Raw genomic sequence first — 21476 nt, 5'->3', positions numbered from 1 at the left:
TTTTTACAGGGATGCTGGGGACCCAAACTCAGGTCCTCCCATTTGAAAAGCAAGCATGTGATCCATTGAGCTGTGCCTCGAGCCCCCATTTCTTTCATTATTTCAAGCAGAGAGGGTACAGGGGGTTGAGAGTACTATTTAGAATAAAAGTCAAATATGAGACCAGCCTCCTCAGGCCTCAAGCCTGGCACCCCCAGTTAGGCAGGCCCTGTGTTTCTGAGAAAGCTTCTGAGATTCCTTGGGACAGTGAGTCAATGTCCCAGATGAAGGAGCCAAGTGGGGGAGGGGGCGTGCAGGGAGCTGGTCACTAATGGAGACCCCAAGGGTCAGCCCCATGAGACGCATCTGACCTAAAAGGAGATGGGTCTAAGGTACAGCCATGCCTGTAAGTCGGCTAGAGCAAACGCTTGTGTGAGAGGGTCGGCTCGGGGTGACTCAGTCAGCTAGCAGACTATAAAAAAGAGAAATGACTCACTTCCAACCCTGACCAAGAACTCCTAAGGCCAGGCCGCCAGCACCTGTCTGGGACGTGGTTAGTTATTAACGCTGCCAGTAAGAGTGTCCTGGGAACAGAGCGCAGGGGCTGGAGGCAGCTTGCCTTTCTACAGCACGTAGACAGTTGCCGTCATGGTCTTGGGGCTCCTCTCTACCTTGTCCCCAAATGTAGCCACGACCTCAGGTGTGTAGCGTCTCTCAAGGTACAGATGCCTCAACTGATGGGGAAGGATGGGTGACTGGGCTGGGCATGGGCACCACAGGCCGTTGTTTCAGGCCCACTGATGAAGGTGCCAGGACCCATCAGCTTTTCCAGTGTCAGCTGTGTGCGGGCTGGCTCGGCCTCCTTCTGCCACGCAGGTGCCAAACTGCAGAATTCTGCCTCCAGGACTGTCTAGTCATGTGAAGGGTTTTGGGTGACATGGGCTGTATCAAACTAAAGGCCCTACCCACAAGTATCTAACTCAGCCACCCCCCACCCAAGGGTCAAGCATGAGGTGACCCCAGAAGAGTGTCGTGTTTGTCTTGTCTAGAGTCTCCAGACTCCTTCTTGGGCAGCTTGAGTTGATCAAGGGCAGACAGACAGCAGGCCTTGCCCTGGGCAAAGCTTTGGTGGAAAGTTGAACTCGGAGTTCAGATCATTTCTGCCCAATCCCTTCTTTCTCCACGCCTGGAAAAGTACAGGATGGATGGGGTGGCTTCTCCTCTCAGATCCCAAATGACATGCCCGGCCACTCCTGGGGGAGGCCCAGCCTGGGCACCAGCCATGCCTGTTGCTGCCAGGGCCTTGCTTTCCAAGTCCATATGGCCAGACAGGAGGAGGAAGCCGGGCAGGGCATTTTTAGCTATTCAGGCTCCCTACGGTCCATAAAGGAAACCCTGGGTCCAGAGGGAAGAGACATATCCTGGTATTTGTGGCTACCGCTGCGAAACCCACAAGAGCTCATAGGTGCCATTTGCCCACCTGGGCTGCTGGAGGAGCAGCGGGCTGGGAACTGGGTCCATGCTTCTGGGTGGCCACGAGCGAAGAGCAACCCATGGGCTGCTCTGCTCACTGGCAGACCTTCCGTATCTGTAAAGTGGGAATGAGAAGACCCGTCCTGTGCATTGGCAGGATGTGTGTGAGGCCTGCTGAGATCACCCAGCCTGTGACAAGGCCTGGGAGTGGCTATGGGCCACCCAGATGGAAGATGCAGCACTCGGGTGCTTATGGTGATTAGCAGTCAATTTAGCAAGGCCTGAGGTCTGGGCTCCCTGGGAGGGTGGCTTTGCAGGCACCCACCTGGGGCTTAAGGGCTTCTTTACCTCCCACAGCTGACACGTCAGGTGGGTGTGATTCATCTGAGCCACAGTAGCAGCCAGCCCGCCATAGGAGTCTCTCCTTCCAGTCCCCGGGGGCTGGCCAGTAGGTAAAGTAGACCCAGCACTCCCATCTAAGAGAGGTTCCCAAGAGACCGTGTAGATGCCACACGAGTATTAGTGACTTCAAGTCCCGTTCTTGATCTGCATCATCACTGGGGCGCTGTTTCAAGTTGCTCCTGCTCTAGGAATTGTCCCAATGCATCACTTTCTCACTACCAGAGAAGACAGAGACATCTAGAAGCTTCAGGTGTTAGCCCTCTGTCAATCACCATCCAACATAGGAAAAGTCACATTCTTGGCATTTCCTTTTTCCTGCTTGATTTTACTTTGCAGGGATCTACACGGCTGTTGAAGGGGGAGAGCTGGCATTGAAGGGAGCACCCCTCATAGGAAATAGGCATCGCACAGTGCTCACACTGTATAGAGTAGTTTGGGTACAGTCTTCACTCCCATAGAATCGGGCCATTGGCCTTTTTCGTCTTCCATCGAGACCATGGCACCGTAAAGTCTTCCCTTTAGGTGCTTTCCGCCTGAACAATTCGATGATGGGGCAATTTTATCCTTTCTGAGGCTACCCCCTCACGTTGCCAACTACAGTTGAACAAGAACAGAGGGGTCCCGGGTGTGTAGCTCAATGGTAGAATACTTGCCTACCACACACAAGGTCCTGGTTTCTAGCTCCTGCGTGGAAAATAGAAGACTCACTAGAGAGCTGGGAGGTTGGAGCTATAGGCTCGCTGTCAGTTTTGAGCACTGCTCAAATGCAAATCCAAAGTGTGAGCCAGCAGATAGTTCAGTGGGTGAAGGCCCTGCCTCCAGGCCTATTCATCTGAGTTCTATTCCTGGAGCCCACATAGTAGGAGGGGAGAATCAATTCCTGACTTTCACGTGTGTGCATGTGCCCCTTCCAAAAATGTAATAATATATATTTTTTCAAAACCCATGTCCACTTCGGACCTCAGACACGATCTTACTTGGAAAAGGACTCTAAGCAGGTGCAGTCAGTTAAGGATCGTGCGATGAGATCATCCTAAATTTTGGGTGATTTCCATATCCAATGGCCAGTCCTGAGAAGAGGACAAGAGAAGCAGGTGGCAGGGGGGTGGAGGCCAAGAATAGACATAAACCTCTGTAAGCCAAGGGGAGTCAGGGTTACCTGAGAAACTTGGAAGAAAGGCATGGGCCAGGTTCTCCCTTGGAGCATCTAGAACCAGCTGTCTTGAGACCTTGACTGTGGCTTTCTGATCTTGAGAACTGTTAGAGGCTGAATCCCGATGTTTGAAGCCACCAATCTGTGGCACTTTGTCATAGCAGACTAGACATAGGTATGCCTTGGCTCCGCCTGACTCATCGCTGCTAAATCCCCCCTCCCCATTTCTCTTTCTGTGTTCATGGAAAAGGATCCAACCATCCTTGACTTCCACGCCACCCTTCAAACTAATTTCCAGTACATGTAGTCAGAAGCAGCTGTATTCAAGCCAGGCCCAGCTCTACTATGTCCTGGTTTTGTCAGTAGTGATGTAAGACTCTTGTTAATATTTCACCGTAGGACTCCAACAGAGCCATTGTGTTTGTCCTTTGATGTTTCTGACATGTATTCATTTCTCTTGCTGTAGAATAAGACTATGAAGACAAGTCCTTGTGGCAAGGACTTTTTCTTAACTGTATTAATTTCCCAGGCGGATGTAACACAGCCCACATGTGCTTGATGGTTTAAAACAATCCATCTCTTCAAATCTGAGAGGCCAGCAGTCTGGTTTGAGACCTCTGGGATTAGGGGCGTGGCTCAGTGGTAGACTGTATTGCATGAAGAAGGCCCCTGGGTTGGATTCCTCAGCCCAGCACCAGACAGGGAGTGTGAGAGAGCTGGGTTCGTTGTGGGGAAGGGGGAGGTGAAGGATCTCATGAAATGGGACCTTGAAGGCTAAGGTCAAGTTGTAGACGGAGATGCTTTCTCATGAAACACGGAGGGAGAATGGTAGCGTCCAGTGATGGCCGGCATTTTGTGGTTTGCGATTACATCACCCATGCTTCCGCTTTTGTGGTCACTTGACTTCTCTCTGCAGTCAAATCTCCCTCTGCTTCCTTCTTAGAAGGACCCTTAAGATTGCATCTGGGGCCTAGCCACACAATCCAGGATCATCTCACGTCAAAACCTTTCGCTCAATTCAGTCTTCCGTACCCCTTTTCTGTGTAAGGTGCCACTTAGAAGTTCCAGGGGTCAGAACGTTCTTTTACAGGGCTAACTAGAACCTTTCACACTGAGCACCATAACTGTGACTGTGTCCACACAATAAATTCCATGAGTGGCTATGGAGGGTGAATGGTGGGTACCTAGCATACTAAAGCCTGTTCTTTTGAATTCTTTTTCTGCGCTGTCCCTTTAAGAGCATTCCTAGCTCTCCTGGGAGTGAGATTGATAGGAGGGGGCCCGCCCCAGATTGAAATCCCCATTACAGGAATCATTTAAAGTTCCCCTCTAGGAAGCTCGGGGCTAATGAGATAATTCCTATTAGGAGAGGAAGGAAATGAAGGTGGCCCTACATCCTTTCTGTCTCTAATTTATATGATTCACTGAAACCTCCCCCTCCTCCCTCCTGGACCTCCCTCCTTCGGTCCCTCCTTTGGCCGCCCCTTTGAATTCTGGTCCCACTGTCCACCCACTTCTGCCAGCCAGGGCTCTGGTTGCCAGCAAGTCCTAGCATGCCAGGCAACCTGGGAAGTTCGCTTTCCAGAGGAGGCATCTGGGCTCTGTTCTTGGCAGCCTTGCCAAATCCAGCCCTCCACTCTGTCTCCCTCGTGCCTCGCCCAACTTGCCCACCCCCCAGCCCTGCCCCACGGGGACCGAAGAAGTGAGGGAAGCTGTCAGGAGAAGCCAGATGATTCCAGGAGGATGGGGAAGGCAGAGCTGAGCCTGTTTTGTTTGTCTTCCTCTTTCAGTGCCTGGACTTTAGGGGGAGGGGAAGGGAGGGGAGCAGGAGAAGGGGAGGAAAGGGGAAGGGGGTAGGAGAGGAGAGGTCCTTGTCTTTCTGTTTTAGAAGGCTGACTACACTTTCCTTTAAAGTCCTCTGCAGCCATGGAGACCCAGTTTGCTCCTTCCTTGGAGAATTGTAATGTCCTCGAAGCTTCACAGGGTTTGAAGTTCAGATTTTGCCCTGAACGCACATCTGGAGGCTGGAGAGATGAAAGCGCCAAATAGGGGAGCCCCATCTCCTCTGCCATGTCACTGCAGGCCACCACTGTCCTGTGTATTCGGTGCCCGCCTCTTTGGCTCAGGCACACTGGGGACAAGGGTAACCACCCATATGTCCCCTTCCCAGTAGGGTCTCAAGCACCCAGAAGCACGGCTGTTTCTTGCGCCTGGCTCCTTCTCTTTCCTGTCATCGTGATCCCTAGGGATGCCATATGGTGGAGTCTTCCCGAGTCGAGGCTAAGAGCCAGCGTGGCTCCAACCCCGGGGGACAGTCCAGCAGCCCTGATGTGCAGTGTGGGTGGCCTGTTCTATGAACTTGGGCCTGGCCTTGCCTCTGAGAGTCCAGCTGCAGACTAGAGGAGCAGTGGCCTCATCATGAACAAAGAGTGCAGAGGTCCAACTTCCCTTGTCATCATGGCACAGATGCCACCAGACCATGTGGGGCTGCAATTAGACAGAGCAGCAGAGCCTTGTGGATACCACTTCCATTTAGGTTGGCCCATGCTACCTTTGAAGGCTGCAGTGTTCTAACAGGGGAGGGGATGTTGGAGACAGAAGAAAGATGCAAGGCAATAATGCAAGAGCTGGGTGTCAGTTGAGGGTGCAGCTCTGAGGCTGAAGTGCCTACTTAGAATGCAGGGGTTCAGGGTTTGATACTCAGCATGCCAAAAGGGGGGAAAAAAACAACCCAAAATCCTGTGCATCTCAGCGCTTGATAATAACAAAGTTCAAATTCAGTGTTGTTAGCCTTAGCTGGTTTAGAATCATGCTTTTTATCAGTAGCTGAGCTTTGCCATTTACAGTGGGGACTCCTTAAGTCCCATCCCTGCTCCTCCTAGCTTTATCACCTCCTCCATGTAGATGGGTCCCAGTCCTCTCATGTTTTGAGACTGGCCAAGGGCACATGAAAGCAGGGCAGCGAGAAATGGTCCAACTGCTAACAGCAAGTGGAACAATTAAAGACAAGGAAACAGAATAAAAGCTGTGGAGGACACATCTGGATTTCTTTATGCATTTCTCGGGCACAGTCTGTAAGAAGGATGGTGGACGGGGCTCCATAGCCTTTCTTGGAAATGCACTGAGTTTGTTTTGAAATAGAACACACCACAGAAGGCATGAAAGGGGTCCGAGTCCTTCTTTAGTGGCTGCTCCTGTTCTCTTTGGTTTAAGGATGAGTCCAAGAGAAACTAAGCTAAACTGTCAAGGATCTTGTAACCTGTTGGTGACTGCTCCTGGACTCGAATCCTGATCCGATTGGCTAAGCTCAGGTGTCTCCAGTGAGATCGTCTGAACCTGGAGGGTTTTTCCAGAAGGAAAGAATGACCTTGCTCTGAGTCCTCTCCTTACTTGTAGGATAGCCACTTCATGTTGCTGGTAATCTAGTTTGTTCATTCACACATCCATCTGTGCATCATCCACCCATCCATCCATTTATCCATCCATTCTTGCATTCACCCACCCATGCATCAGGTATCCACTCATTCATTCATCATCCACCCGACATCCACCCATTTTCTATCCATCCACCCATAGTTATCCATGATTATCTACCCACCCACCCACCCACCTATCAACCTATCAATCGATATATCCATTTATCCCTCTATCCATCCACCCCTCATCTACCCACTTACCCAGTCACCCATTTATTCATCATCTACCTAGCCACCCATCTCCCCACCCATCCGTCCACCCACATCCATTGGTCCACGTACCCATCCATCTGCCTTTTCACTGCAGACAGTCTTGGCACACTCAAGAGAAAGATGGCATGGCTGCCCCGTTAGTTTACAGCTAGCTGTTGACAGCTGGCCAAACTGAAAAAATAGAGAACACAGAAATCCCGTCCCAGTAAGAGACATAGCAGATGAAGAGACTCGGGGAGTCTGGGCGTGGGATACTTACTATCTCCAAAGTCCATCTTTAGGAACAGTCCACTGAGGGATCAACAAGGGACCCGGGCTGCGGGTTCGGAAGGGTCTTTGATCTACCTACAAGTTAAAGCTTTCCAGCGGTGAACTGCAAAGCGGCCCCACCCGGTCCTGAGATAACAGGCTAGCGCAATCACAAACTAGCCGCCTCTGATAATGCAGAGTTTTATTGAGGTCTGGTTCCTCGCCCAATGGGAACACATCCGGCAGGCATCAAAGGGAGCAGGCGTCACCTTGTGCAAAGAATCCTGGGCCCTCAGGTGTGTGCGTGTCAGGAAGGGTACATGTGTAGCTGTGTGTGCACAAGCCAGCCCGTTGGCAATTATCATTCTATAGGTCAGAGGCCACCAGTCCCAAAGGGGCTTTGACAAGCAACCGATTCCATTTCCTCTTCAGGCTGGCCTAGCTCCTAAGATTTCCTTTCAGATGGTCAGGTCACATCTTGGAGATGAGGGTTACTCTTGTGTCATTTTGTCCCAAATACACTTGGTGGGACTGTAATGGAGAAGTGAGGTGGGTGCTCAGGAAAAAGGAAACCAGCAAGCTTACTGTTTGTGAATCTATGAGATTTGGTCCTCTGCAGGCTTTGGAAGGCTTTGGCATAACCTCAAAGATACGTGCCTCATCCATGGTAATGGAGCAGCTGGTTGGGATGGCAAGTGCCGGAGAGTGTGCCTCTGTGGTGAATTGGCTGTGCTGCAGTTCTGATGGAGGGTTCGTCTACCGCTCCCTGAGGCAGAACCTGGTGGCCTGCTGGTTTTTTTTTTCTTCAGGAAGCTGCGTGTTATGAATCAGTCTCTGGAGACTAGCACCGAGAAACACCACAATACAAACAGAACATCTGGAAGCTTTCTCGGATTTATTTTTGAACATGTTTGCAGGAGGCAGGACATTTGCACAGACTGGATCCGAGTCAAATGGGAGAAGTATTTTGCTCAGGATAGGAAAGGAAGTAGGGGCATGGAGAGACGAAGTTGGGGAGCACAAAGTCCTTGACTCTGAGGGTTTCTTGTTGCACAGAGTAATCTGTTCCGAGTTCCTAGGAACAGTCAGAGCCTGGGCTGGCCTGGAGGTGGGGCTTGGGTTGGGACCCAGGCTGGAAAGAGGATTCCTAACCTCTTTGGTTCTGCTGAACCAGAACAGCTGTGTTTCTTCATCCTTCTCCCAGACAGCTGTAAGAAAGCTGCATGGTAGAAGGTAGGACCCCTGGGAAAGGATGGAGTAGGCAGGCAGAGGCAATTCCTTGGCACTGTGGTCTCCTGGAGAAACACTGACTTTCTCCATGTGTGTTATAAGCTTACACCTGGGCCCTCATCTTTTCATCTGGGCTACCAGGTGGGGCTGAAATCAATAGGCACATAACAGGGAAATCATTCATTCTAGACATGCCCTGATGTGGCGCACCTAAGACCATCAGAATCTGGTAGTTGCTGCTCTCTCCCTGCATCATCATCATCTTCTTCTTCATTATTTATTTATTTATTTTGAGGCAGTGTTCACTATGTAAAGCTGGCTGGCCTGAAACTCCCTCTGTAGTCCAGGCTGGCTTCGAACTCAGAGATCCTCCTGCCTCTGCCTCCTGAGTGCTGGGATTAAAGATAGGCACCACCACACCCAGGTCCTTCTCATGCCCCTCTTCTTCCTCCTTCCTTCTTCTTCCTGCTCCTTCAGCGCCTCCTCTTCCTCCCTCTCCTTCCTTTCTTTCTTCCCCTCATCTCTTCTTCCTTTTCTTCTGCCTCTTCCCTTTCTTCTTCCTCCACATCCTTCCTTTCCTTTGACTTCTTGGGCTTCATGATTTGAGGCAAGAGAAATAAAGAAGAGGCTGGCCTCCCATGTTAGCATGTCTGTTGACACCATCCTCTTTCAGGTCTTCTCTGGGCACCGTTTCTAGGAGACACGGTCTCACAGCAGGCCTCCAGGTCCTCTGGCCCTGGCAGTCTTTTCAATGCTTCTGCCAGGATGTTCAGGAGTTGTGTGACGTGTGAACTTGGGTTGGGTTCCCCATGATCCGTTGGCCTCTGAACTGTATCCATTGTGGATATCCGTAATGGTCTCCATTTGCTGCAAAGAGGAGATTCTTCCATGCGGGGTGAGGAGTAGACCTCCTGGTGGATGTGAGAGAAAATCTCCCCGAGTCCCATAGCTAGGCACAGGCAGCTAATGACTCCTGAGAAGAGAATTAGCCTCTCCCAGGGACAACCCCCCTAACTGGTTACCGAGTACAGAGTGGTCAGCCTTGAAATTATATACACACAAACAACAAAAGTGACGATGAATGAGCACTCTCTATTCTCTCTCTCTCTCCCTCTCTCTCTCTCTCTCTCTCTCTCTCTCATCTATCTATCTATCTATCTATCTATCTCTATCTCTATCTCTCCCTCCCTCCTTCCCTCCCTCCCTCCCTCCCTCTCCCTCTCTGCATGTGGTAACAATAATTAGAAAAAGGGAGGTGGGGGTGGGGAGCATGAGAAGGGTTGAAGGGAGGGAAGGGAAGAGGGAAATTATGTAATCACATTTTATTTTATTTTTTGGATTTTCGAGGCAGGGTTTCTCCGTAGCTTTTGGTTCCTGTCCTGGAACTAGCTCTTGTAGACCAGGCTGGCCTCGAACTCACAGAGATCCGCCCGCCTCTGCCTCCTGAGTGCTGGGATTAAAGGTGTGCACCACCACCGCCTGGCTATAATTACATTTTAATTAAAATATGTTAAATAAAAAAATTGGCTCAGCCTTCCATCAAGGCAGATTGGGAACGAAGTAATGAACGACACAGATGTCTCTGCAGGAGAAAGAACCAATACCTTTGGACTTAATCTTTCCTCTAAAGGCTCAGCACACCAGCATTGAACCCTTTTATTTGAGCCATCCTCTATCATCCCAGTCAGTTATAGGCCCGCCCAGGACCCAGCTCCTCTTTCGGGGAACATTCAAAATGTGCAGACTCTACCTCCTTGGGTCATGGCCTAGGTTCAAGGCTAGCCACTGAGAAGGAGCTCACCTCCTGCTTCTGAGCCAACATCCACTGCCCCAATGCTGTCCCGAGTCAGTTCCCTCTTTCTGTGGGTCAAGTTCTCATGTGCTACTCTTACTGGGACTCAGTGTATATTACGGGGGAAGCTGGGATTTTGCCTAATTATTCATGTGAGAGAGAGACTTAAAGGTGTCCTTATGGGAAATGCCTGACCTAGCTAGCTGTCAGGAATTTCACCCCATCTGTCCTCAGGGATGCCTGTCCGAAGGCTGTCCAACCCACTCTCAGTACAGCTTCATCCTGGGAGTACCTGTGTCTTCCCCTTCAGCCAGACTCAGTACCTCCGTGCAACCTGCAGCATTTCCCCACCCAGCGCCCATGCCAGCTGTAGTGATACTGAGCAGGGCACACACTGGATCCACCTGGGCAGCCTTGACTTTAGGCTCTGCTCTCTTCCGTGTTGACTTCGTGGGGGCTGAGCAAGTCCTGGTCACTGAGGGTCACAGAGGGTTGTGATGTGTTTCTAGAGTCTAGACACAGCTGAGGTCTGGAGAGGCTCTGTGGGTTAAGCATATGGAACACTAGCATGAGGACTTGAGTTCCAATCCCCAAACCCACATAAAACTGAGCATGGGTCTGTAAAACATACATCTGCGATCCCAATATTCCCGCTGCTAAGAGGAAGGTGGAGGCAGGAAATCACCTGAAAGCTCCCAGGGCAGCTATGTGGTATATACAGAGATTAAAAACACAAGACCCTGTCCCCAACAAGGCGGAAGGCCTGGGCCGACACAGGCTGTCCTCTGACCTCCACAAGCATGCGTTACTCCCAACAAAGACTTTTTTTAAAAAAAAATTAAGAGAGATGGAGAGATGGTTCAGTGCTTAAGAACACAGGCCACTCTTAGAGAGGATTAAATTAGCACCCACACTGGGTGACTTACCCTAACTCCAGTTCCAGGGGATCCGACAAGCTCTTCTGGCTTTCAAGGGCACCTACATACATATGTCACGCACACATGGACAACAAACACATATACCATACACATGTAAAATGAAATAAATCTTTAAAAAAAACCCAGTTGAAAAAGTAAAGGAACCTGAAGAACCAGGGCAGAGTCTGTCAACTGGAAGCAATGCTGTGTCCCCACCCTCTGCTCTAGTCTTATGACAGTGTGTGGGACACTTCTTATTGTCCCTCTGGGATAAGGGTGCTTGTGTATGGAGGCCGGGGACACCAGTGCATCCCACAGTGCATGGCAGAGTGGTGGGCTTCCCAGGTTACTGGTAGAACATGGCTCGCACACTCGAGAGCACATAGGATGATGGTTAAAATGTGTGTCTTGGTATGTAGAGTACTTTCCCCACTTGTGCGAAGTCCTATCTTCCATCCCTAGAGTCTAGGATGTAGGATTTTCATTTTTAACAAGTTACCATGTGATTATGAAGCTCTTGGTCCGGGTCTATGAATTGAGAAATCCATCGTGATGGTTAGAAAATGCTATTACAGAGACTTAAGGAAGAAAACCATCCCATGCCAATCAAGCATCACTGGAGTGGCCAGAATCCAGCCCTGCCTTCTCTTAGCCATTGAAGGAGACCAATATGGCTGCCGGAGGACCAGCCATAGTGACCTTATTAAAGCAGAAGGAAATAAAGACAGACCAGCTGGCTTCAAGCTCCCTTAGAGCAGCCTGCTCTGAATTGCTGCAATAGATATACTCAAAAAAAAAATAGCTATACTCGTATCTGTCCATCAGTTCTTACATAGCTATGCCTCAACACACAAGAGTCTGAACTTTATCACACCAGCAAAAAAATAAAAAACAAAACAAAACCAAAAAAAAAAAAAATAAAGAGTCAGAGTTGTATTAGCAAATAGAAAGGGCAGAATAAATATTGGGGTGGGCAAGCAGCAGCAGCAGCTTCGACTCAAGTCTGCCAGCCCAAGCTATCCTAAGCGGTATCACTTCTTTGGCATCCACTATTCACCAGGTGGTTTCCATGTATTATCTCATGAGCTTTGTAAGGTAGATGATAATATTATTTTGCAAATGATGACAGCCTGGTTTCCATGTATCATCTCATGAACTTTGTAAAGTAGATGATAATATTATTTTGCAAATGATGACAGCCTGTTTCATGGCATAGGCTTCCTTCTTACCTCAGTCGATCTCAGAGGCCTGCCTTTCCCTTAGAACCTGTAGAACGTTGGCTAGTCTCTTCAAAGGCTAAATCCTACCCTGCTGGTAGTGATGAATTTGCCTTTCCTGTTCCTGCATCCTGCTCTGGTGCCCTTTTGGAAAACCTTTAGCGGTGGAGATTGGGTCTGCGAGATTGACTCAGTGGTATAAGGCTTGCCTGGCATCTTGAAAGCCCTAGGTTCCATTGTTACACCGTGAAAGCGTCTCTGGGGAAGTATGGACAGATATAGTACGGTCTGAGGCCAGTCTCAGTGTGCTAAACAGAAGTTACCAACAGAACTAATTCCTTCTAGTCACTTCAGGGGAGACACCATTGCCTTCACTGTCCCCTGTCCTTGCGACATCCTCCTTGAATTCTCTCTTTTGTTCCCATACCTCTCTTCCCTGTGTCCCACCCTCTGCATCTTTGATGATGCTGAGGCCTATCCTGATGCCCCAGGATGGTCTCCTGCCTTGATCTGCTGACCTCATTCTGTCCACACAGCTCCTTTCTGTCATGCGTGTTGATAGCAGCTAGAAGGGGAGCATCTTTCAATGTCTCCATTCTCTCCCCTTCCATAGACCACTCCAGACGACACAGACTGTATGTGTACTCTACTTAGGCATGGAAGTTTTAAGAGAGGCCAGAAGCTAGGCCTGGCTGTTCACGCTTGTCATCCCAGCACTTAGGAAGCAGAGGCAGGAAAGGTGGCTTTAAGTTCAAGGCTAGGCAGGACTATATTGTGATTGTCCGGCTACCCTGTATTGTAGATGGGGAAACCCTGTCTCAAAAAGGACAGCAAGTAAGTAAGGGGTCAGAGATGAGGACCAAGGCAAGGCTGTGTGGTGGATAGCTTGTGTACTCTGTCATAGCAACAAATAGAAAGACAGGACAAGGGAGGGTTCTGCCCCGGGTGTGACTGTCACCTTGGTAGAGTGGCTTCACCTGTGGAGCAATGTCAGCAAACTTCATCAACCTTGGCTGCCGTCCCTGCTGACTTTTCAGCCCCCAAACTCCTTTTTAAATCCCTGCACCTCTTTGCTTTTCTCCAGGCTAACAGAGGCAAAGCCTGTATGAGTAGTTTGATGAGTGTGGAGAGAACTTTCTCGCGCCTGAACCCCACTTCCTACCAGGGTGGGTTAACTCCCCGCCTTCCACCCCACACCCTCCCTCTGTCTCATTCTGCCCTCCTAGGGTGATAGTCTGGGGCCTCGCATGTTTTGCTTTGGGTTTTGTTTGGTAAATTCCTCAAGGCAGTCCCTCTGTGCTCAATGTCCTGCTGTCAGCTGCATGGAGTTGCTGAGCAACCAGAAGGAAGCCCCATCACTGCCAATTAATTTGCCAGCTGCATGGCCTGTCTCCCAGGCGAAAACGCTTGTGGGGATCTAGGAGACAGCCCCAAGGCTGGTGCAGAAGAAGGAAGGAGACTGGAGGAAGTTAAAGAACTTTGGGTGTTTTTGGTGTTCTTTTAGGTCATATGTAAAAAAGTGTGACAAGAGGCTGGGCTGCTCCTGCAATGAAATGTCCCTATTTTCTTTCAGGCCACCAATCGGAACTCACTTTTTAAATTTGTGATTCTGAACTTAAGATTGTCCCCTCCCCCAGATCTCTTGCAGAGATGTCTTCAAGTGTCTTCTGTCCTGGGTGTCCCCATCATTCCTCTTATCATTCTGGGCCTTGTGGTGGATGCACCACCCTGCCAAGAAGACGTTTCAGCCAGACATTTTCACATTGAACCTCTAGAATGCAAATCCCCAGGGAACTACCATCAGCTATGGGTACTCTGGTCTCTGCTGGTCCAAGAGGCCTTGATCATGAGATACCTCATTCCCTGCCATGGTCTATGAGGATGGTGCTTACCGGACGGGCTTATTTTTGGATCTGAGCATCCTTCCCACAAGGTACTTAGGGTTGACCTGCCCACATTTCTTGTCCTGAATTAATGATGGTTGCTGGACCTGAGACTTGTAAAGCAGCCACTTTTGTAGGTCAATGCCATCTCTGGTGTCCAGACCCAGTCAGCACTGAAGTGGGGTACTCCCCTGAGGGACTCAGTGATTTGTTGCTCAGCATTGTGAGTGATGAGAAGTGGGAAGGACCGGTGAGGGGTGTGCATTTGCCCTCACCTGTTTGCCCTCGGACTTGGAGGAGAAGTGTGCCAGGGGTTCTGTGGGTCCCCTCTGCAATCTGCGTCAGTTATTCTGCAGTCGCTGTGCGTGGAGTCTACCGTGACCATTTTTGTGTCGTCCTCTGAGGGAACCCTGTCCATGCTGAGTCAGTTATTTTACAGCTGAGATACATGGACTCTACCGTGACCATTTGTTTGGAGAACCAGACCCTGCTGTTCTGGGGGGGGCACTAGCATGTGTCTGTGAGCAGGGCAGTTCGACACCTCCACACCCATCTGTCAGCTCTGACCAGGGCACAGGCTTCTCGGGGGTGCTCAAATGAGCATGGAGTTTTCCGGGAAGCCAGACATTAGCCTCACTTCCTTCCAGAAGCACTATGTCCTGTGTTTGGATGCCGCACCAATGGAACCCTGGGAAATAAGAGTTGGGAAAATGAAGCGCTGTGAAAAGACCAGATGCCGCCCTGTAACTCTGTGTCTTTTGGTCCGCAGGCTTAGAAGGAGGCTGACCAAGGCTGTTCCTGCTCACCCGTGCTGCTCACCGGAAGCTCTGTGGAACCGTGGAAAATATGTTCCTGGCCCTCCTTTCAGGACTTGTCCAAGATCAGGCTAGCTCTTAAGAGGCAAGATCCCTGGATTTCAACTGAGGAATATTCTTTTGAAAGCTATAGAAACTTCCAGACTGTGAAGCTGTTTGGGAACACTCTGCATTGACTTGAATAAAGAAAGACATACATCGTGGACATGACCAACAGCTGGGGAAGGCTCATCGTCCCAACTCATCTACTGCCTTGTAGAAGACAAGTCTCCTGGTATCACTACCCAGGATATTCTCCTCTACCCTGTTGCTGTCCCAGGCACCACACCCTTCCCTGCCTGACCCCACCTTGCCTTTGGACCCAGAGATTCTTCTTATTTGCTCTGATATCTTCGAGCCGGAGGCAGAGTGAATAGTTAACTACACTTGAGTTGAATGGGATCTTGATTTTTGTTTCTGTTCCTTGTAAAGAGGTCATTCCCTGTGCACGGCGCACAGCCTGGAGATGGTAGGTGGCTCCTGAGTGACACGGGAATTGGCGTGGAGGCTCTGTGGCCTCTTGGTGGTCAGGGCAAGTGGAGACGGCTGAGCAGGGGAGTAGAGCAGGGCTGGTCCTGACTTTGGGCTTGCGTTGCTTGGCTCCCATGCAGGTGTGCATTTGGACACATAGAGATGAAGCCATCATCCGTCCATCTTCGGTGACACAAATGGGATGTGCTATAAAGACCCTCAAAGGTGACAGGGATCAACTCATCCAGGTGATTTGAGACTGAGGCATTGCCTACTGAGGACCTTGCCCCCCAGTTTATGCTGGTGGCCCACGCAGCTGTCAGAAGCTGGGAACTTGTCTATTTCTTTCCTCTGTGACCTCTACTTGGGCAGTTGAGAATCCTTTCTAATGATTCATGGTTCCACCTTCTTGACTGCACACTTGAAGATGTTTGAGGATTTGTATATGTAGTTTGTTTATATAAAACATCCAAGCTTCCTTGTGTTGTAATTGATGCATTTCCATGGCTGTTCAGTGACTTTACAGTGGGATATTGACTTTGGCCTCTCAGATTCGCCATGGTGGAATTGAACAAACCTCCTAAAGATGTTTGATGCTGTTGAAGTCCAAAGAAGGCTTACAGACCTCTCCTTCCCCCCTCCCTCCTCTACTTTCTTCTTTTCTAAGTACATACTGACAGCATCTGAATTGCATGAATTCCTTCAGGTGTTAAGGAATGGTGACCCACTCCTAACATCTCTGTAAATGAGGCCATAGAAATGGTTGGTGGGGCTGCCCAGGTGGCCTGTCCCATAATCCCATAGTTAGACCATGTACTCAAGAGTTACAGGGATGGAAAGGACAGGGACATCCAGACTATCAAGTTCCTCACTTTGCAGTAGGAAATAATGTTCCCAAATCCCACATTCCACTCTGTGTGGAGCTGGGGAGAGCCCGTCATCCCAGCCTGCCAAGGACAAGGGAATTTTGGGGGCAAAGGATTTGGGGGAGCTAAATCTGCATCTCACTTGAAAAAAGTGTCACAGTTGGTCATCCTACAGAGTGAAGCAGTGACCATATCTCTTCTGCTGCTGCAGCAAGGCAAAGCTTCTAGGTTGCTTGGCCAGCCCCCATTCAGAGCTGTTTGTCTGCTCTCATTGGCCACAGGGCAGCCTATAGACAGACCAGATCAGGTGCCCCATCCTGACCAAATCTGTTTGCAAGATGGTAGGTTTGTCTTGTACTGAAGGAAATCATAAGTGTGACGGGCCAGTTGAGACCAGGTCCTTCCAAGGAGTGTTGTGTACAGTAGGCATGGCAGAAATTCAAAGTGTCAGGAATTGCTCTAGGACAGTCCTATATAAGTGACCCTTGCCTCTTATTTAAAAATAAAACTGCCCTTGAAGAAGCAAACCCACAGTCGCCGGGATAGTACAGGATGCCCCGCGCCATGCCCGTGTTTGCATATGTGTGCGTGTGCGCCACACCTGTGCAAACATGTGCGCTATAGAATAAACGAAGATCAAAAATTTCCATCTGTGCTAGACAGAGACAAAGAGCTGAAGTCTTCGGGACGATGTCTGGAAAGCAAGGGACTTGGCTAGGAGACTTCCTGAAGGTCCTTTGAACTGTAGCTTTTATTTAGAATATCAAGGACATTTCGACTGGGTCTAAGTGTGTACTTTCTCTCTAAAGTCCTCCCCGATAATCCTGATAACCTGGGTTCAACTCAGAAAGCATGGAGTGGGCCCTCCCAGCTCACTCTTACCTTCTCAGTCACTGCCTAGCTTCAGGGAGCCGCTGGAACTTTAAGGAGGTGGGGAAGGGTGGATTCATACCAATCCAATTTGGGGTGTTCATGACAAGTAAGAACAATTGAAAGGTAAATTACAGGTTCTTTTGCAGCTTAGAAAAGCCAGGTTTTCAGGATTGCCTGGCTCCTGAAGTTGTTGCTGCCTGTCAGGGGCTTCAGCCCCCATCTTTCTGCCAAAAGCTAAGCAGGAGGGTCCATGGTGCTGGAGCATGGGCCTCCCACTAATCCTTTTATCTCGAGTTGCGAGGCCACAGGGGGGTAATTACATACGAGGGTGGTGATGAGCATCCAGGCATCCAGGGGTTTTGGCATCATTCTTGAGAATCCCCATGCACTGGGAAGAATCCTAGCCCGTATCCTTTTCTTTGGGTACCATCTTTGAAAAGATGACTATGGGATTGGGAGGATGGATCCATCCAGAAAGTGCTTGAGGACCAGTGATGGTATGCATTTCTTAACTCAGTGCCTGGGAGTCAGATTCCCGGGGTTCACTGTGCAGCCCAACTCACATAGGAATCTCCTTTCAGATTCTGACCAGATATCATCCAGACTTGGGGGGGGAGGGCAGCCTTTGCTTGAGAGGGAGTTGCGAGGAAAGGCTGAGGCTGTCATGCGGCGATGATTGTCAGTTCCTCAATGAGATTTTGAGCTGATGTATTTTGCCTTCTCCCCTAATCAGTTTCTTATGTTTCAATCCTAATGGTATGTATATGCTGGTTTAAAATAAAAATTCCAGGGCGGGGAAACAGGAGACCTGAGATAGTGATGTCAGAAAGTCCCCCCTTTTTAGCTCCTTGTATTTGACAAGCAGGGTTGGGCACAGGTGCCCAGGACCATCTCCCGATGACATGCACATTGCTGTCAGTTTTCTGGGAGTTGCTGTCTTAAAGATCAGCTGTCTTTTCCGGAGTGGAAGCGTCCATGAGATGATGTCCATGGGACGATGGAAATCACCCCATCCCTGAGCTGACCACTCTCAACCTGATCTTCTCTCAGTTATGGTGATCATGAGTACATTTCAAATTCACTCCGCTCCACACCCCTGGGATCTTACGGGACATTTGAACTTGACTCCAGACCACAGGAGCACTCTGGTCTACAAATAGACCTGGGGAACCGTTCTATAGAGATAGCAGTGTGAAATTACTAGAGACTGGAAGACATTCTTATGGGGATGCAGAGCCTCCTGCTCAGGAGACTGCAGTTTAAAGGACAAAGAGTGACTTTGGAAATGACCACTGATACTGAATGAGACCCTCGAAGAGTAGACTTGTGGAAAGCAGCGGAGGGAAGCCGAAAGAGATGCTGAGCTTTCGGTAAGTTGAGGAACAGTCTGGATACCTGGGATCCAGTCCTTGGCTTTAACCAGCTCAAGGTCATGTGTCAATCATTCAACCCTGCCTCTGTGGCTCAGTTTTGTGGTACATGCAATGGAGCAGGAAAGTAAAGAAGTCGAGTGTACGTCAGGGTTGTCGCCCTGCCTATCCTGGCTGCTGTCTATTTCCTGATGGGTAGCTCATTGTCCCTTCAGCTATACAAGCTGGAATTAGGGCTGTCCCATCCTAGGGAAGTTCATTACCAAAGCGTACTTCAAAGATGTTTGCACATGTTGTCAGTCACACTGAGCATAAGTTTGTTGAAGGAAAAGGCAAATAGACACACAGCCGGTGATGGAGGTGTGACGGGGGCTGCTTAGCTCTAAGTGGCTGCAAGGCAAGGCAAGGGGGAAAAAAAGAACCAAAAATTCTGCCTGCCATTTTGGCCAACAAATAAAAACGGGGAACACTGAATGGTAAAACCATAGGGGATTTATTAGTCTGCATAGTAAAGGACAGACACTAAGTCTGAAGTTGGCCCGTCCCGGGACTTGCCTCTTGGCTTTTTTGTCCTTCCAGGCACTGATGTCGGCAGACTCCAAGTTATTAAGTTCTATTCAGTTTCTTTCTTAAAATTGTTTTCTGTCTCCGTCTTCCCTCCCTCCATTACCCATCCTTTCCACCTCCCACCCGTCCTAGAAACTCAAAGATGGATTTTGGAGGAAGTGGAAGACTCTGCTTGGTCATAAAAATCCTCTGTACCAAGGGCTCTGACTGGCCTGGGTTGTGGTGGCCTTGGGAAGTGAAATTTCTAGGTCACCTTACAGATCCTCCACCTCTGACCTGGACTACAGAGCGCCAATAAGCAAAGGATTCGTCCCTCATTAAACTTAGAATGAGCACTGTGGCGAGTGTTAGGAAGATGGAACCGCAGCTGTTTCCAAATCATAACCTTGATGTCCTAGGAGACCATACATGCCTATGCATGACAGTAGCTTCAACAGACATATTGAGATAGAGGTCCTATTTAAGGAGGGGTCCCACAGGACCTATGACTATTAGAGCAGGCGAGGGGTGGTTGTCTACCTAGCTTCCAAGAACCAGGTAGAATGTGAGCATCTCCAATGGCAAGCTACCGTAGGGCCCCCTGCTCCACATCAGACCCTCAGTGCTCTTATCCAGACCTGCTCCAGGAGATGGCCCAGGAAGTCTTCCTTCTTGGCCCCAGGCATTACAGACAGCTCTCCACCTCTGCTGCCCACAATTGGGAATGTTCTGGAAATGCTTCATGACGAAAGTCCCTCTCGGATTCCAGTAATGAGCTTTTATTGAATGGGGTGTGTTAGCTTTCCATAGCTTTAGCAAATACCAGAGATAATCGGCGATTAAAGAAAATAGGTTTATTTTGGCTCGTTGTTGTGAAGGTTCCGGTCGGAGCCATTGCTTGGGGACAGACCTGAGCAGGAGCCTACGGCAGAGCAGAGCCACTCATTTTGTGGCTGGATAGAGAAAGAGGGTCCTGAGTCCCACAGTCTCCTCAAGGGCATTTCTGCAATGGCATAAAGACATCCCAGGAGACCCAGACTTTAATACATAAGCCTGTGGTGGTGGTAGTGGTGGTGGTGTGTTCCAGGTTCACACTGCAATCTACCTTGTGATTTCAAATCCTTTGCCCATGTGTATGGAGCAGTCTGTGTTTTGAAGAATAGCTGGAAGAACTCCCCTGTCTCAAGGGCTCTCTTTTCTAAGAAACCTTTTTTGATTTTTTTCCTTCCCTCTCAAGCAGTTGAGACAGCTCTGTCACATATTTTTAAAGTATGTTGCAGCATATATGTTTGTATATATGTGTATATATATACATACGTGTTAGTATTAAATAAAGTATATTTAGGTTGAGTTATTATTCTGAGTGCCTCCTCTCTGCTTCTCTCTGTCTCCTCTTCTTCTGTTGGCAGAAGAATCTAGTTATTCATTATTGATTGAAAGTTGATCCCAAATTGCCCAATGGTCTTCAGCTCTCAGCACAAGCCCTCTGTGGTCTGCTATTCGCAGACACTCTCTGGTTATTGGAAGGCAGGCCCAGAGGAGTCCGGGGCCTTGTTCAAGCTTCAGACAGGTGAGAGCTGCTATTGAGCAGCAGCAGCAGGGTCATTGACCCGGCAAATGAACAAACACGATGTGGCGTTGACTTTCCCTGTTTGCAGTCTGTCACTGCGTGGAGTGCCACATCTGCCTGCCTATTGTTTGTCTTCTAATAATCAATGAAGTGTTATCAGAACAACAGAGAAAATATGTGAGCTTGACTGTTTGGTTTCCATGAAGAAAGTGGAATGTGGCTGAGGTTTGCCGGTCTAACTGCAGAGCTAGGCTCATGTCTAAGGTGTAAATGCAAAGGTTTAGATCAAGGGGCAGGGGACTTGGTTCCTTTGGTAAAGTGCTTACCATACAAGCATGAGGACCCTCCCAGTGCTGGGGAGGCAGCAATGGAAGGATCCCTGGAGCTGTCTAGCCAACTGGTCTACCTGAATTGGTAAGGTCTAGGGTCAGTGAGAGGCCCTGTCTCAAAAGTAAGTGGAAAAGATCGAGGAAGACACTTTGACCACAACATACTTATATCCTCACATATATATGCATACACACAAGCATACCATATATGCCAATAAGGTTGAAACCAAATTCTAGAGAGTCTGGCTTTATCTAGTGGTGAGAAAGCAAGAAAAACAAAATAGCAGCAAAAGCCCGTCTTTGTGCTTCCCTGCTCTCAGGGACTTCCGTATAATGAGGTTGAACAAGGCTCACACAAAATCAGTCATGTTTGCTCAACAGACTCCTGGTCAGTATTCCCAGAGAGTCTGGGCAGACATCCCTTACCCTGTCCTCTAAGATAGAATCCCCCCATAGGATGTGTGGAGAGGAGCTGGATACTATCCGGTGGACCAATGTCACGGGTATGGCCTGCAGACTCCAGGACATGCCATCTGGGGTCTAAAACAGGTAGAAGAGGGACCACATAAGGTTCAGCAGTTTCAGAGATAAAATGTCTATGACTCTTGCTGTC

The 21476-nt window shown here is 49.3% G+C and overlaps 1 long non-coding RNA gene across 1 annotated transcript in view; it reads left to right on the top strand.

Moving 5' to 3' along the window:
- The window catches only part of LOC142859709 (uncharacterized), a 159928-nt gene extending 139614 nt beyond the window's left edge, over positions 1-20314 (top strand). The window contains exon 3 of the long non-coding RNA XR_012912234.1: positions 14754-20314. This is a non-coding gene — a long non-coding RNA (uncharacterized LOC142859709). The remainder of the gene's footprint in view (positions 1-14753) is intronic.
- Positions 20315-21476: the final 1162 nt, after the last annotated feature.

The sequence above is a fragment of the Microtus pennsylvanicus genome, chromosome 11 (assembly GCF_037038515.1).
Source record: "Microtus pennsylvanicus isolate mMicPen1 chromosome 11, mMicPen1.hap1, whole genome shotgun sequence".
NCBI lineage: Eukaryota > Metazoa > Chordata > Mammalia > Rodentia > Cricetidae > Microtus > Microtus pennsylvanicus.
The sequence above is the reverse complement of the archived record's forward strand: the minus strand, read 5'-3'. Positions and strand labels throughout refer to the sequence as shown.